Source organism: Poecilia reticulata, linkage group LG1 (assembly GCF_000633615.1).
Source record: "Poecilia reticulata strain Guanapo linkage group LG1, Guppy_female_1.0+MT, whole genome shotgun sequence".
NCBI lineage: Eukaryota > Metazoa > Chordata > Actinopteri > Cyprinodontiformes > Poeciliidae > Poecilia > Poecilia reticulata.
Window position 1 is genome coordinate 5,035,318 of NC_024331.1, and position 17,565 is coordinate 5,052,882.

The 17,565-nt window shown below is 37.7% G+C and overlaps 1 protein-coding gene across 4 annotated transcripts in view; it reads right to left on the reverse strand.

Moving 5' to 3' along the window:
• LOC103479941 (voltage-dependent T-type calcium channel subunit alpha-1I-like) overlaps positions 1-17,565 on the reverse strand; it is a 200,969-nt gene that overhangs the window by 166,071 nt on the left and 17,333 nt on the right. The window contains exons 2-3 of one of the 4 annotated variants that reach the window (XM_017306056.1): positions 5,355-5,427; positions 3,718-3,779 (exon numbers count right to left, since the gene is read on the reverse strand). The exons of 1 other annotated variant lie outside the window; for it this stretch is intronic. The gene's annotated coding sequence lies outside the window, so the exon portion shown is untranslated. The remainder of the gene's footprint in view (positions 1-3,717; positions 3,780-5,354; positions 5,428-17,565) is intronic. 2 more of the 4 variants (XM_008434762.2, XM_008434828.2) reach the window with 2 other exon arrangements.

Sequence of the window (17,565 nt, forward strand, 5' to 3'; positions counted from 1 at the left end):
ACATTATGTTTTTTTATGTATTTAATTTGTTGCTTTCTTTTACAACATTAAATCTTGCATCTACAAAGAGGTTTGTCATGAACTATGTTTTTCAAGATGTTCTATTTATTTCAACAACCTTTTTGAGAAACTATGTGAAAAAGTACAGATGCATTAAAAGGTATTCATGGTGCATTTTTCACTGATTTGTACAGTCCAACCCTAACCCCCTACCATAAGCCCTAACCCTAAATACCAGTACATGTCGTCTGGTACCTCTGTATTGTGTTTGAATTCACCAGATACTTCAGAGTCTTTCTGAGTTTGGCGAGTTTGATCACCTACTCCATGGTCAGTGCGCGATGCGGTTTGCTTTCAGAATAAATCTGATCTCACCCACTTTGACGACCTGCCTGCATCTCCTGGCAGGACACCAAGGACAGGCCATGTAGTCTCTCTGATTGGTTTGACGCTCCGTGTACAGACGCAAAACTTCAGACTTTCCAACTCTAGCGTCTGGGTAAGTCTGTGAAAACATGCTGCGAGACTTTGACGTTCCAAGATGCACCGTTCCACTGTAGTCTTTGCATGTAAACCAGACGATAATTTGCATCACGGTCAGCAGCATAAATTATTGCTGCTGACTTTCAATCAAAAGTCCCCTGGCATAATGAGCAGTACCGTGAGCTTTGAGTTTTAACCTGCGTACATCACTCTTTATGCATCCCGTCRAGTCAAATCTGATGCGTTTGTGACGCATCGGCAGAACGACCTGCAGAAACGGCACCAACCTAATAGCTGATCATCAGGCATAGCCGTTTCTCGCATAATCTTTTATATTCAAAAACGTCTAAAAGCCTTCTCCTCCCGTAATAAATCCTGCCTCGTTGGGATCAGTGAGTCACCACCCCCATCAGGGCTGCCGTTGCTTAGGTTCTGTCCCGGCACACATTCATTAGTGGCATCAACGGGCTTTTGATTTCTAAAAAGGGAGGAAGCTGCTCACCCCCCTTCTACATACACACTAATGAATCCCCCCCGGTGGCTGAATGCAGACGGATGGACGGACGGACGGACGGACAGGCGGACACGGGAGTGGGTATGTTGGAAGGAAAAGTACGTTCCACAGCGGGAGACGGCCTGAAACGGTGAAACATTAGGAGAACAGCGTTTTGTGGTTAGAAGCTGGGAGCAGGAGAGGCTGTGGGAATCAGATGGATATAATAAAACAATATGAAATTTGTATGCATATGAGAGACGAAAAGGGAGCGGAGGGTGGATGGAGGCATGAGAACGGGGATGATGTATGGGAGGGAAAAAACGGGGAAGGTGCGTGGGGTGGTTGATATGACAGATACCCCGCGAGAAAGATCTGCCCCGAGGCAAAATAACTCATCTCTGGAATTACACAGGAGCACCCTTGAGTTCTGTGCGAGTGAGCATGTGTTGCACAAGGAGCCGGGATATACAGGTTCATACGGTTGGATTCCCATGTGTGTTTTATTTGGAAGAAACCATAGAGAGAGGATAAGGAAGGATGGCACTCTTAAGCGACAGCATCCATTGTACCGTAGTGGAGATGGAGAGAGAGAGAGTTGGACACAAAGGTGGAAAAAAGCAGAGATAAGAGGGTTTTGAAAAAATAAATAAATAAAAAGAGAGACCTAAGGTGGATTAGACAGATGACAAGGGTAAGGGGGAGGAAAAAGCAACTGCAAAGAGACATGAAAATGGGAAAAAAAAGGTGTGCTAGGGTGTGAGATTAGAATGTGAGGAACAAACACAAACACTTCCACCAACACACCCGCTAACCGAAGATGACAGCTGGGATGTCGATATCTGAACTGCTGTAACTCTCTAAGCATCTGAACCGCTGACTGAGCACTGAAATGGGAAGAAAATCTTTATGCTGCATCTCTGAGCTTCAAAGGAGTTTTATTAGCAATAACACAAAATAAAGGTAGGAGGTTGAAAGGAAATATAAGGAAAGAAATGTGTTTGTTTTTTTGTTTGCTTTTTATGCGCCCCCGTGTTGTGTAGTGGTAGATAAATAACGTGGAATTAAAAATGCCCTTTGATGGGCTAGCTTAGTTTAGACAAAATATTGTCTTAAGTGGACATTTTTGCTATATTTTAAGATCAACTGATCTGGGAGTTAACGTTTAATGCTCAACAGATTGTAATTATTCAGAATCAGGCTGGTTGTCAGGTGTAGCCACTCCGGCATCCACAGTCAGCGACATTCATGAGCGCAGACAGAGCGTCTGCATGGCATAGTATGAGTAAAAAATAAAGTAAATCTTACTTTAAATGTTACAGTAAGATTATGTTCTACTAAGGTTTTTATCAGTCTCCATACTCTGTATGTGCATTCATGCCAACATCCGATTAACTTGTGAAACCTTCATACACATGTTAATTCTAATAAAGCCTTTWGTGAAAAGTGTTGTTGGCATTATTTCTCCATTCTTGATCCAACCGAATCGACTCAACATAATATGTAACGGCCATGGTTACCTTGAAAAAGGAATCCGAAAAGATTATTCAGATTACTGAATAATCTTTTGAAAAGTAAAGCCAAGTCAAGTTTATGATGTTCAAAGATCTCTTAAGTGTGGTATTTAAATATCATAATTTAAAATAAAGCAAAGGAACCATTAGTTGGAAGTGACAGAACTGAAGAGAGATTAAAGAGAGATCTTGTGACATCTGTAACTTTCTCCACAAACTTTCAAACATCTTGTTTTCTCAGCTTAGTATGACGGTTCATTAGAGCCAATGTAGGTAAGAAGAAAATGAATATAAGTTCCCGCCAAAAAGTGCAGATATTTTGAGATTTCTAAAACAAAACAAAACCAAGTTGGAAATTTATTTCTTTAAAATGTTAAAAAGAATTCAAACATTTTCTAGAAAAATCTTGGAAATTTCTAGAACAAAAAAAAAACTTCAGAAAAATTCCACGTTATTTTTATAGAATATTTCTGAGACTCTCAGATTTTCTTCTTTTTTTCTGGTGAGCTTTTGAGATCAATCCCAAAAGGTGAGTTTTTTTTTCTTTCTTCTTTTTTTAAAGAAAATTTTAAAATTTTGGAGCTCAGTAATTTTCTTGTTTGTCCTAAAACATTTCTGAGATTAACCTCAAGAGTTTTTTAGTGGGTGAAAACATACCAATTTTCTCTGTCTACAATAGGCCTAATACAATGTGTCATAGCTTAACATCTTCATAAGGATGATGAACAGTACTTTACCAATATGCAAGGCTTAAGCTATGTGAGAGGGAATTTCTACATTCCTCCACTGAATGTGCAACAAAAAAAAAATCCGTCAGCTGTGAGAACCTTGAATTGTCATATAGAGACAATCAAAAACTTCACATCAATTTTAAATATTATATCGAGAACAAAGTGGAAGTGGAAATAAACACATAATGAATGGGAGCTGTGCTTCTTTTCTGGAAGGAAAGCCTCTTTCTCTCTCCCACTCACACACACACACATGCATGCACACGCACACACACACACGCACACACACACCCACACGCACACACACTCACATGCACAGGACAGATATACACAGCACTGCACAGCAACAAAAAACCCACGCACTCGCATGCAGTGATATCATTAGTCGTTTCCTTTTATATTAGACTCTGTCAAGACTTTTAGCCCCACTAGCCCACATGCAGGGGAACATGCATGCACACATACATGGGTAGAGGGAGCATTTAAATTGTGTAACCTGCTGGTTTTATGTAAGTGTGGAGCGCACCCACTCCATGGGAGCTCAGAGTTCGCAGAGCACTGAGGTGAGAAGAAGACAGAGGCAGAGACAGACAGTAAGGAAAAGCCGTAGTTAAGCCATGATGGGGGGAGGCACAAAGAAATACCACGCTTGTTCCAGTTATTTTTTTTTTCTTATCATCTGCTTACAAGATGGATACTGTCATTTGTTAACAAGTTTGCACAGTTTTCTGTTGGCTTAATAAAATGATTCTGACATGCTTTGGTTTTACGCAGCAGGGATAAAGTGCTCCAATTTCCTACTTAACTGAGTTGAAACAGATGTTTCAGAGCAGCTAGCTTTAGCGCTGGTTTACGTCTCAATCTTCATTAAGAGCTCCCTAAATTGCATATTTTTGTTACAAGGGTTAGCACTGTTTAGGACTTCGGACAGTTGCATCCACCCTCTGAAAAAATGTTAAGAACTATTTTAGCAGAAATAAATTATATGATTTATATAAATAATTATATGATGATATATGATTATATGATGGGATGCACCTGGACAAATGTGTAAAAATACACGAAGCAAAGTGAGCCAATGATTACAATATGAGGCAGCAATGATTATATAGTTAACACTATGGGTATTTTCTTATGAAGAGCACAGAGATGCACCAATTCACTTTTTTCACTTCTGATACCGATATCGATATCTGAGGTTTAGTATCGGCAGAAAATCAGTGCTGAATTGACTTAAAATGTTTTTTTTGTTTGTTTTTTAAACAGACATAAATGCACTGACTCACAAAATTTGACAGCTCAGCACCAATACAGCATACTTAAATACAGCACACTTAAATAGATTCACAACTTTAATTTGTTCAAATCGTGTAACTAAGAATATAACAGCCAATGTAAAATAAATAATAAAGAGAAATTGACAAAAACATTATATGGAACACCTTGGTCAAACATGTAAAAAAAAACATACAAAAAAAAACCAACAACAACAACCCTTCTTTCAAATGGTTCAGAAAGGGCTATTTATATTTAAAAGCATGTGCAAGGAGCCAAGAGCTAACTGTGAAATCAACTTAAAAAAAAAAACAAAAAAAAATTTTATTGCCTTTTCTAGGCAAATAAACTAATAAATTTATTAGTTTAAAAATAAACTAATAATTGCAGTAAATTAGTTATAATGTAAATTATTATTCTGGATTTATATTCCAATATGAGGAAGTGATGGCAGCATGCCTAGTAAATGAAAAAAGAAAAAGTTTTGCAGCGTCATCGCAGTCTGTTGCAACTGAATAAGTTGGTCTGCTGAGTTATTCGCCGCATAATTTTCACCGATAATATCTTTTAGAGCAGACGTAGCTTTATCAATTACCRTGACCCACTAATATGAGAATCAAGTTAAAGTTACAGTATGTACAAAGCTATAGCAACTGCGACTAATGCTGCTAGTTTTATTGTAGGAAAGCATAAAAAATTCTTTTTTTCACTTATAAAAACCAAGTGCTACTTCACGAAACAGTGGAGGTATGCTAACAGGAAGTGGCTACAAACATTGTAGCCACATTATAGAACTCATCCAAGCCAGCGCTTGGATGAGTTCTATAATGAGAGCTACCTGAATAGTGTAAGGCTAACCTGAAATAGCCATCGTCTGGTCAAAGGGGAACCAGGTCAAAGGGGGCCAACAGGTGGCCGGCATGCCGTCAGTCTACGCCAAGGCAACACAGAGACACACAAGCCAAATTAATTCATATTAATTAAACAAAAATTATTTACCAAAAAGAAATCCTAAAAGTTTCCAAGATTACTTTTTTTTCTTTTAACTAACTCAACATACTAAGGCATGTATGAAATATAAGAGCTCTCTCTCAGAGCACAATAGCTCTTTATGTCCGGCCCGTCTGAACGCGCTCAGTCACACAAACAAATATGCTGGTGGCCTGTGCCAGCGTTATCCACACCTCTTAGGATAAAGTGTTACTCTCTCCCTTTTGTCATCACAACACACAAAACCAAACAAAGCGCATGTGTTAAGATCCTTCTATCACCAGCAGGCGTGTTCAAACGCTCGCCTTCGGTTTTGATGGAGCAGAAAATGTGGAGCGATTGCATCAGCCGTTCACCACCGAGCGGGGTGTTGCATTTCCTCCCATCTGCTCCCAGCGAAACAAGCAGCGCTCTCGCATCTATCACGGCAGATTCTCGTTTAGTCGACGCACGTTATCGCTGCAGCTGTGAGACGACGTGTCCGTGGAAGGTACCGCAACAGGTGTCAACAGAAATAGCACATGCTCATTTGTTTTTTTTATTTTTTTTATTTTGTTGGCAAATGCCACACACCAGTCTGACTGTCTTTCTTCACATTGTCTTTCTGTAGCAACTTTTAAACCTTTGATAGTGATTACTGCTGCCACCTGAATACAAATCAGCCTTAAAAGGGGCAGTCTTATGGAAAATTGACTCTTTTGAGCTTTACATCATGTTATACGGTGATTCATTCATAAAAAAAAACCCTTCCTTTTATCCTTTCATATGTTTAAGAAACCCTTTAATCTCCGTGGCAACCATTCAGCTGTGCAAAAAGCCTTGATGGACTTAGCTCCGCCTTCAAGGACAAAGCTCCTCCTGTGAGCTGCAATTTCCAAGTTTCCATGTTTCCTCCTCACAGAGCAGCCCTCCCTCTGTAACTCCAACACTCGGCTCCTTCAGACTAGCCAGCAGCAATCAGCAAACACCTGATCGAACTGCGTATCAGTAGAGCTCATTATAGGAGCTACTTCTCAGTATAACGCTGGTAAACATGTTGCTAAAGGGTTAACAGAGGAGCCATGCTGTGATGACTTCCTGATGACGGAGCTTCAGAAAGAGCAGGAGCTTTTAAAGAGACAGAGGCCCAATTTCAAGGTGTTACAGTACAAAGTCAAATGGTATATATTATATACAATTTTTGTATATATTATAAAAATGATATATACAGCATTTTTATAATAACTGAAGGTAACATTGTTACTCGATAGTGCTATAAAACGACACTTTGTGCCTGGAAAAATACAGAATACAGCCCTTTTAAAACAGATGCATTCATCTTTGAAAGTCAGACCTGATGGCACTAAAGAATATTCTAGATAAATACTTCTGGAAACATGAGAGAAACTAATTTATCTTCACTTAAATTTGTTTTTTTGTTTTTAAAAGCCATGTGGCACAGTCGGTGAGCTGCCACACAAAAAGCCTGCGCATGTTTCAGTATCTAATACCAATAGTTTTCTCTTTTCTCCAAGGAAACATTTGCATATCAAGAAAAGCAGCGATAACACTTTCAAACAATACACTACAAGCAAAACCGATGGTGAAAGCAAGGCCACTCTGAGGGTACTCGACAAACATCTGTGAAGTGTTTTTTTGCGCGCTTCTGCCTCAATTAAAATGCTGCAGCGGCATTAAAGAGTGTGACACATTCACCTGGTGTCTTTCAAAAGCCTCGGCTCATTACTGCTCTTGTTCCAGCTATTTTCCCCCCTGATTGTCTCTGTGTTTCCTGCTTCCACTCTTCTGCTTCACCTCTGTTGATCCGCAAGAGCTGGAGCACAATGGCTCCTTGATCCACTTCCAGATTTGGTTTCCCACTTCTCGTATGTTTTAGAACCGTTTGTTGTTTTGGTGTATCGTTAAACTTTTATTCCCCTCTTTTTGTTTGGCTCTTTTTTTTTTTTTTTACTTATGACATTCTTATTTAGTCATCTCACTTGCTGAAGGTTGTGTTGACTTGTGAACAGATACTGGTATAAATGGACCTAAATGTGAAGCAGTAAAGTCTGTGAGCACGTATTGGACTAAACCATCAATTATGCTGCTTGATTTCCTGCTCCGTATGTTGTAGTTGTAAATTTGTCTTTACAAATTTATTTCTATAATTCTTTTTTTATCTTTGTGTTGTGAGTTCCCACATACCTTAACTCACTGTTACGATATCTGGATTTCCCTGTTGTGGGACAATAAAGGACATTTTTATTGTATTTTATTCTACTCTATTCTAATATTTGCATATGAATTAAACAGAAAATATGATCAATTGGCAAGCTGGAGGGATGGGAAATTATCATTTTGTTAGACGTCAATAAATTGAGAATGTTTGCAAATCCACCCTCCCCTCCAAAAATGTGTTTAGAATTCATTTAGCTATTGTTTTCCACTGCTCGTTCCATAAAAGCAGCAATAAACACCATTCAATTTAGAAAATATTGACCGAAAGCAATTATTGTGCGACATTTGTATTACTTAATGGAACTGGTGCACTGAAGCCTCCAGGTTTGGATTTTTTAATATATTAGCTTTGTAATTTGCTCGAACTCTCATATTTTGCTTTGCTTAGTCATCGCTGCTCCGTTCACTTGTTGGAACAATATTTTTTATCCTCTTTCCTGGTCTTTTGCAATCATTTTGTGTTTCCTCTACTCCACCACTCATGCTTCCTATGTAGTTTTAGTGAATTCAGTTAATCACACACCTGTTCTTTGTTCCACAATCAGCCTCCTCTGTATTTATACCTGCGGTTCCTTTGTGCCCTTCTAATAACTTGCAGAGCTTTTTCTCCTCAACGGTTTTACTCCAGTCTGTTTTCCCTCTGGTTTATTCATGACACACATTTCCATAAGAATACGATCTTGTAAACCTTTGCCAATATGTCGAACAGACTCACTTTTGCAATTGAGTTGTTTCCATCAAATGAGAAACACAAAGTCACATGTGAATAAGTTTGCTCATGTAATAAGTCATTAAAAAAACAGATGTCACCATCATCATCCTGCCGCTTCCTGTCGTCGTCGTCGTTGTTTCTGTTAGTAGCGACATGCGCTTTTTGGTCACTTTTTTTTCGCATGTGATGCAAAACAATGTTTCAGTTTTGTGAAATACACAAATTTTAGCTGGAAAACCACCTAGTTGCTGAGCAAATAAAAAACCTTCTCGTTGAAAAACGAGTTTTTTTTCTAAGTTGGCGTGTTTCCATTAAGCAAGTTCACTTTCGTAATTCCAATTTGCGCACCAGTGGTTGATTGAAACACGGCTACATAACTTCTCAAACACTTTAATTGTCATTTTTTTTACTGCTCTCTCAATAATAACCACAAAAGGTTGTGATAAAATTCAAAGTACATCATCACTCAACTTCAAACATTAGTCAAATCCAGGTCTAATAACACATTAGACACTAATGATTCTAGACTTTATTGAGGAAGTTTTAAAACCAACATTCTAGTAACTCAATAATTACAGAACATAAAAAGAGGAAAAGCATGTTTTCTGGCTTTCTCTTTGAAGTTTATCAACATACTACAATCTCATGAATTACATTGCATTCTTTTATTTTGCTACCTGTTGTTGCTTTATATTAATTAGAAGCCTTGGAGAAAGTGGACAATGAATGGGCTGGTCACTGCTTAATGAGAAAGAAATAATTAACCTGCTTTCATGTTTGGAACACATCAAAAGGAAAAAATAAAACAAATAAGGTAGACTGTATAGTCATAACAATATAGTCTAGACTGGTGAAAGACAATAACCTTTTGATCTGTCTTCCAAGTCTGAACAGAGATGAAGGGAAAGGTGACAAAAACTCTGAAAGGTCCAAGAGACAATTTAAAAGCGACGATAAAGTAAACTTGTTGTTACAAACAGCTCAGATTTGTAATAATTTCAGTGTGAGCGGATAAATCATTTCGTGAATGTGTTGGTAAGGCCGGCTTCACATCGTCAGATCACTCTCTGCTATTCAATAGGAGCCGACAGACAACAGGTGAAAGGTTTTTGAACTTTGCGCGCTGAAATACGGTCTGCAACATTCAGCTATATATTGCGTTGTTTGACACTTGAGAAAGGGGGCATGGTGAATTTCCAATAGCTGATGATCTACACAGTTAAATGTCACCAAGTATTCTCACGGGCAATGGCTGCTACACGTGAAAGGGCACCGACACTGTCCTGCTCACAGCTGCTCTCCCTGGACCCCAGCTCAACATGTTAAGTTTCACATTCTCTCGCCAATGAATTGTTGGCTTTTTAAACCTCGTGCTCCTCATCAGCGACCTTTAACTAATAAACAGTTCATCAAGACATCATCTGCTGTTTATGAACATTTTGAATATAAGCAGTGATGTAAGGAGAATAGGGTTTAAATGTCTCCTTTTTCCAGCAGTACTATGATGTTGGCTATAGCCTTTTAGTTGATCATTGTACATTCTCTAATCCAGTTTTAGGCAGCTTGACTGATAATCTCAGACATATTAATTGAGCTAATAGCAATGTTCATGGCTATGTTCCTCCCACAGTCCAACAATATGACTGTGGTGGGTTAACTGACCACGTTGACCGTGCACATTGTCTTTATGTGTCTCTGTAAGTGGTCTTACTGACTGAAATTTTACCTCTAAAATCTAAAACCTTTATGTTTGTCTTGATGGCAATCTGAAAAAAAGAATTTGATACAAGATTAATAGCAAATGTAATTTTATTGGCTCTCCTCTGAATGTACGACCTTTGACATACATCAACCCCTCAATATAAGTTTGAATGTTTTTTTTAATTCTTCCGTTGCACTGACTATTTGTCCGTAATTAACAACCTGGTTGTTCAGGAGCTGCGTGAAGATGGTCGATATCACTTTCACCGCTTTAGTGAGAGAAGCAAGTGCTGCACACACACTGTCTGACTCAGCTTATCCCTTTACTAACTGCTTGAACTTGCTGTGACAGATACAGTTACCTTGCATGTTTTAAGCATTCTCCAACAATTAAAAGTTCAACAATGTACAAATTTTCATATGATTAAATACTAATTCCAAAATGTTAAGCAAAAGCAAATAGCATAAAAAATATAGAGTTCAGTTCTGTTTTATTAAAAAAATACAACTCACTGTGAGTACAAATAAACAAAGACAGATTTAATGACCTGTGCATTAGGTACAAATGCATGAAAACATGTTTATTTATTTATTTATTTTTTCAGATTTTATGTTTATCCTCAATTAGTTAGTTTACCATTGTGGTTATTTGCAAAATATGCAAGCTTAATTATGGCTGGGGTTCTTTTATCTTTCATAGTTTTGTATTGTTAAAAACCCCTTCTGCCATTGTTTAGAGATATTAGACTGGATGACCAATAAAACAGAGCTAAACATGCCAAAAAAAAAGAAACTACATATTTGGCAGTAGGTGTGGGGGAGGGAACAAACAGATGGAGATTACACACGCTGAACAACAAAATAATAATCACATAAAAAGGAAAAGGGTGGATTTGATAAACAAAAGAAAAGAAAATACCTCACACAAGTGATTACATTTTCAAAAGTATTTGCATAAGCCTCACCCTTATTTTGGACGAGGAACAAAAAAATGTCTGAGCCTGAAATGCGAGCCGGTTAATGAGGCACACTTGTGTTGTGAAGTAGTAGCTCCTTTTTCAGGTTAATCAACTGACAAGGGCCACAAGAGCTTTTTGTTGCTATTATTATTTTAAATAAACATTTTGGGATTTTTCTAAGGAAAGCATAAGATAATATTGAAATAAAATTAAAGGAAACATAAATATACACAAAAACATCAAAAATCCATTAACTCACCCATAACTTCTCAATTGTGGAAAATCCCTCACACATTCAGGAAATCCTTCAGGGGAAGATTTCCAGGATGCCTTAGAACAGGAGAGTCCAGCTCATATTTTGCTTTGAGTGAAATCAAGATCATGAATGCTCTTAAAGGGCCAGTTGTGTCAGAATATATTGATAAAATATTTTATGAATTCTTAAAAGTAAATGATAATATTGAACATCTTTTCAGTTCCTCCAGGATTTTGTGATATTTTCTGTGATTTTTTTGCGATAAGAATTAAAGTGTTTGTTGTACTAATTAGGAAACATTTGCAATATTTGCACTTATTTATGACGGCAAATGCGACTTTTTGTTACTCACTGTTTAGATTAGCGGTTCTCAACGTGGGCGGTACCGCCCCCCAGGGGGCGTTCAGAGGACAGCAGGGGGCGCTGGCGGACATTTTTACAAAAGGGGGGAGCTGGGATTCCTCTGGGGGGCGTTTGGTCGAAGGTAAACTTTACACCTTAAATGCGCAACAATACCAGTTTAGACTTTGAGCAACTTGGTAAAACTTTCTTGTGTAACATTAAATCATGCTTGGCTGCAACTGTATCGATGGCAGCTCTTCTTCTATTCAGTGTTTGTTAGCTTCTGTTAGCTTATTGGCGCAGCTCCGTTCTCCTGCTACTGGTAGCTAAAATCACGATACCCTGAAAATGAACCCATTTAAATAAAGAAATAAAGAAATCCCTCCATGGGTGATACCACGACAGAGAGCGTTCATTTTATAGCGTTAACACCGGTGCTGTAAGTGGTCCGGTATGAAAAGGTGTGATAGAACAACGGTACCACAGCACTTTTACATTTCAAAAATCAGAAGACAGAAATTGTTTCCGTTGTTTTAAAAGGTTTATGTCAGTCTGTCTTTTCCCCATTGATACACTTCCTGACCGCCCTGCACCTTTAGGGGCTTAAAAAAAAAAAGACGCACACATTGCGCAAAACTCTGAAACAGGAGAAGTTGGACATATAATGGGGCGACGAACTAGATGTGAATTATGGCATAAAAACAGAGAATCCGACGCTGAACAGTGAAAAAATCAACACATGATGTGAAACATGACGATTAGGCGGCGCAGCAGGTGATGAGTGAAGATTACTGATGGTGAGCGTCAATAAAAGACAAATAAATCTAGCAACAGGAAAGAAACTAAAGTGGACAAAGCAATAAACCAAGAGAGGATAATACTAATCAAATGAAACTAAATGGAAATGAATGAAGAACAAAATGCAAGAATAAGCTAAGAATAAACTAAGAAACTAAAGTAAATACAGAGGAATAAACTTGTATGACAAGACCTTTCGAGCAATAATTAATACGGGATATAATGTGTCTGTTTATGGCAAGAATAAACAGACACTATTTCCAGATAAAAGGTAAAATAATATTGTTGAAATGTCATGGGTTTGTTGAGACCACATCTAGTACTGAGAATAAATATATCTTACAGACCATAACAGTAAAGAACTTATTACTTATTTATGTTTTTAATTAGATTTGATATATTTATTTCTTCAATATTATTTTTCATGTCAGCGTTAATGTCATGAGGCTGATGACTCCATGACACTTTCAATTTGACTCATTAGGATTTGATTAAGAACCAGATTTGTTCTTTGTAATTTCTGACCAGTAAAACTATTAATCTATAATCAATAGACAGGTCTATATAAATATATAATCCATGTTTCTTTCTCATATTTGTATGGCATTAAAAGAACCTAGAACTTTTGTTTTTCCACTGAAAGCTCTGGTTTGCACAATAAATGCCATGTGGGTGAAGTTTTATGAATGATGCTCTGATGTCCCATTCTCCTGAAGGCAGCACAGAGCTGCACCACCAGAAACTGACAAACACTGAAGAGAAGAAGAGCTATGATTAATGTAGTTACAGTTCTATCCATGTTTTAATGTTGCAGAGCTCAGTCGTTTAGCAAATAGATCAAAGTTTAAACTGGCATGTTGAACATCTTTTATCTGGTCATTTTGTGGAATATTTAACAACTAGAAAATGGCACAAAATAAGAATATTTTTTCCACTGATTGGCTGCTGTTAGGCCTACCAATTTTAACTTGAATGTTCATTGCATTTTTTGTAGACACCTGTGAAAATAATTTCTATTCCCATGACTTTTTTGTTCTCTGGGAAATTATTTCTGACCATAAATACAGAAACAAGCATAAAAATCAAAACATCTACAATAGTGATAGTAATATTAATGATAAAATAATGGTCAGTGCAAAGTAGCCGGCAAATTCTTTGGTGGGGGGCGGTGAGGGACCTGGATAAAGGCTAAGGGGGCGCTGGGCCAAAAAAGGTTGAGAAAAACTGGTTTAGATTGTGGACTATAATCTGACATCCATTAAGGCTGAGGCAGCCGATTAGTAAAGGTAGGAAAGTTTCTGACCATTTTTATGGAAAATCTGCAATAAACTACTGAGTAAGTAGTTTATTGCAATAAACTACTTACTCAGTAGTTTATTGCTACTTACTCGGTAGCAATAAACTACTTCCGTTTCGCATTAAACGTTTCCATTTAATGCGAAAAATTTGTGATGAATTGTTGATTTTGCGTGAATTTCCACGATAATTCTCAAGAAACCAGAGGGACTGATTGATATAATTTTGCAATAAACAGATAAAAACTACGTTGATTTGATAGATAACGTAATATTTAAGCACACTGAGTGTTTAGTGTTGGTGCTTCTCCCCTACCTCTTGTCCAACCACCTGGTGGAAGAAGCTAATCTCAGGTGTTGAGTTCCGGGATCTTGTCCTAATGACCACTGATGAGATTTGATTTGTAGATGTAGCATTTAGAACAATTTCTTCAAAGTATGGATATTTTTATTTCACCATGATAGGCCAGAGCAGCACCCACATAACAACATGGCTGCACCTTGAGGTTCTGTGCATGAAGAAGAAACAACTTGCATTGGAGTTGGACTCCAATGCATTGGAGTTGGACTCCAATGCATTGGAGTCCAACTTGCATTGGAGGCAAGACTGACTTTCTGCCGAGAATGCAGACCTTCCTGCTTTTCTAATGCAAGAAAAGTAATTCAAAGCAACCACATATTCCCAAAGCAACCCTCAGAAAACACCTTAAAGGACACAGTTTAGATTTTTCCAGAACTACATAACACACACGGACCAGACAACAGCAACTCCCACGAACCTGTTAGTAAATCTACAAGGGTAAAGAATTGCTCCACTGTTTTAATACACCTGAAATGTTTGAAAACCAGCTATTGTGAAGCGTGATCCCTCAGTAACTGGAATACGTTTTCCAGTATTCCAGTTATTGGAATTCCACCTTCTTGAAATCAAGCAAATGTTTGTGCTGCTATCATTTTAAGATGCTATTAAAAGTTTGTGGAGGTCACAGAAGGTCAACCAGCCCCTCCCACATTTACAAAATCAAGCAAATTTGTTGTCGGTCAACTAAGTTTAACAATTTCACACAAAGGGTAGAACAAACTTCAGACATCGATTTTGTTTGATTTAGGTAAAACGGAGGGGCAGGTTGAACTTTTGACCTTTAAAGCACAAATGAAAATCTTAGCAGCATAAACTTTGATTGACGCCGACATTGTTTGATTTCATAAATCCGGACGAGACGTTTCTGTGGCTGACCTCCAGAAACGTTTAGCAAAACCTTAAAAATGATGGCAACACAAATGGAAAGTTTTGCTTCACAAACATTTGGCACAGATTTTGTTTGAATTGAAGGTGGCAAATTTTCTACAACTCAACAAAGTGTACTTGCTTGTACACTTTGTCAAGTGTACAAGTAAGTACACTTGACAAAGGATCTCATGTCCCCTTACTAAAAACCGAGACCACCACCTCGGCTTGGTGCTTCACATGTTTTTTCCAAATCCTACAATATTAAAGACACGTCTACCACAACAATCCAATCATTTTCAGACTCTTCGGCATCTTGGGCAAATCTCATCTGCCCCGATAACCTTTTGTCTATGGTGACCAGATCCCATTTCTGAGCAAACTTTAAGTCCTTTTCCATCGCCTTTCCAAACTCCTCAGCCAGACTTTTTGCTTAGTACATGTTTGCTTTTTCAGAGAAAAATCTTCTCAAAGACAACAAAACTCTAAAAGTCTCCTTTAGCTCGACAACTTCCATCCTATCAACATCAACCTTATCTACGCTTTGTACGTTAAATTTAAGAAATGTAATTAAAAGCATCTAAGGCTTAAGCATTTAGTTTTCTAAGCATAGTGCTACATATTTGCCTGTTTTCCCTCAATAAAATATCCATATCCTGGAATGAAAATCGTTTGACAGTTCTGATGAGCCATTTGCAAGTTCTTGCACCAGATTAAATTGAATCATATTTGACATTCAAACGCCTCTGCTAGGGCTCGCTGCATCAGTATTTGTGGGAGTGGAACTACGCAAAAGCCATTGATTATTATGTGGGTGTGCATAAAATTTCATATTATGCTTTACATAAAACAAGACGCTCTTTTTACCTCATGACTGACAAATGGGAGTTTCTCTGTACTGATGGGAAAATTCTCAAAGAAAGAAAAACACATCATGAGGCCAACTTAACTTGTTGGGCCTTTTTGTGACTGTTGTACTATAATTTACCTGGAGCTTTACAACAAACTTAACCAAACTAATAATGCTGGAAGGCCATTCTCCAGTTCGTTTTTATTCTTCTTACTTCACCAATTTTAAACATCAAAAATTAAAAGAAATGAATGAAGAAAAGGTAAAAAAAAAAAAAAGCATTAAAAATAATGTTATGTTTAGTCATCACACTAACAAAATTCAATGTCCCTGTTGTCTGAAATATTACTTTAATTACAATCAGGTACAAAACATCAAGTAGCATCTGACAGGAATAGTACAAAGCTTCCAACCACAGACGGTTTCTTTTAAACGCTTCTGAAAATTATAGGTACAAAACGGCCAAGAGAGCAAAAGTACAAAACGGCAAAAGAGCGAAATGACCGTCGCCTGAGAATGATATGAAAGTTACCTGTTTGACTTTTTTCCTAATTAGATGAAAGCAGTCGATCAAAGCATGCAAAGAGGAACTTGTTGACATTTTGAGAGAGACTTTACAGTGATTCTACAACCATCTGGTGATTTCAGACAAAACATTTTTTCAAAGTGTTCACAATAATTCTCTATTTTATGGGCCAGTGCTACTCAGGGATCTGCGGGCTGAATTTATGGATTCAGATCCTTTCCAAACACTTAAACTATTTAGCGGCCTGTATGTTCATTCTCAAACGCTTCCCATCGTGAGAGGGAATGCTACACTGATCAACAAGCAGAAACACCAAAGCAACCTCTGTTTACAAATGCAGGAAAACATGTTTTATCAGTAATGACAAGAAATGAAGGCTTTTTGGACAGAAAGTAAAACAAAAATCCATTTACATTTTATTGCATTGAGTCAAGGAGAAACACTGGGCTCGATAATTATGTTGCTTTTATGTGGTTCAACTAAACAGACAGAATGAAATACAAATTTCTCTCTCTCAGAAATGCAGCCAGTAAATCCATTCTGTCACATCAAACCAAAGTCTTACATCAATGGAGACCTGAGTGTCTGTAAGTTTATCTACCTGCTCTGGCCCAGTTACTCGTCTCCCAAGGGACAATTTCTTCATAAGTTTCCTCCGTCCAATCTCTAAATATTAGGTCAAATGGCCAAACAACCACAGGAGCAGTACATGTTGGAAACTAGCATAATGACCAAAGCAGAGAAATACAAGGGAGGATGTGAATCCGAGTGGATGAGAGAAATGATCAAGTATTCTGTGATCTATGTGAAGTAAAACAGAGACAAAACGAGCAGTAAAATTCAAAGATTGCTCACATGTTCACATGAACTCATAACAACATTAAGAAAGCTTCACTTCACTACTTTCACATTCTTTACAGACCATGACTGGAAAGACGAAGTGCTCACACTAACTCACTGGTCTTTACCTGCTGAGGGATCACATACCACAGGATTTATCAAACCAACTAAAGTCAGTCGAACAATTCAACACAATTCTTTTGACTGCATAGTTCAAATAAACCTTAAGAATCTGTAATAATCAGATTCATTTTGCTTGGAAAATTTAAATGTAAATGTCTCTAAATCTCTAGATTTGTATGACCACACTGTGTGTGTATGCGTGTGTGTGTGTGTGTGTGTGCGTGGGGGTGTG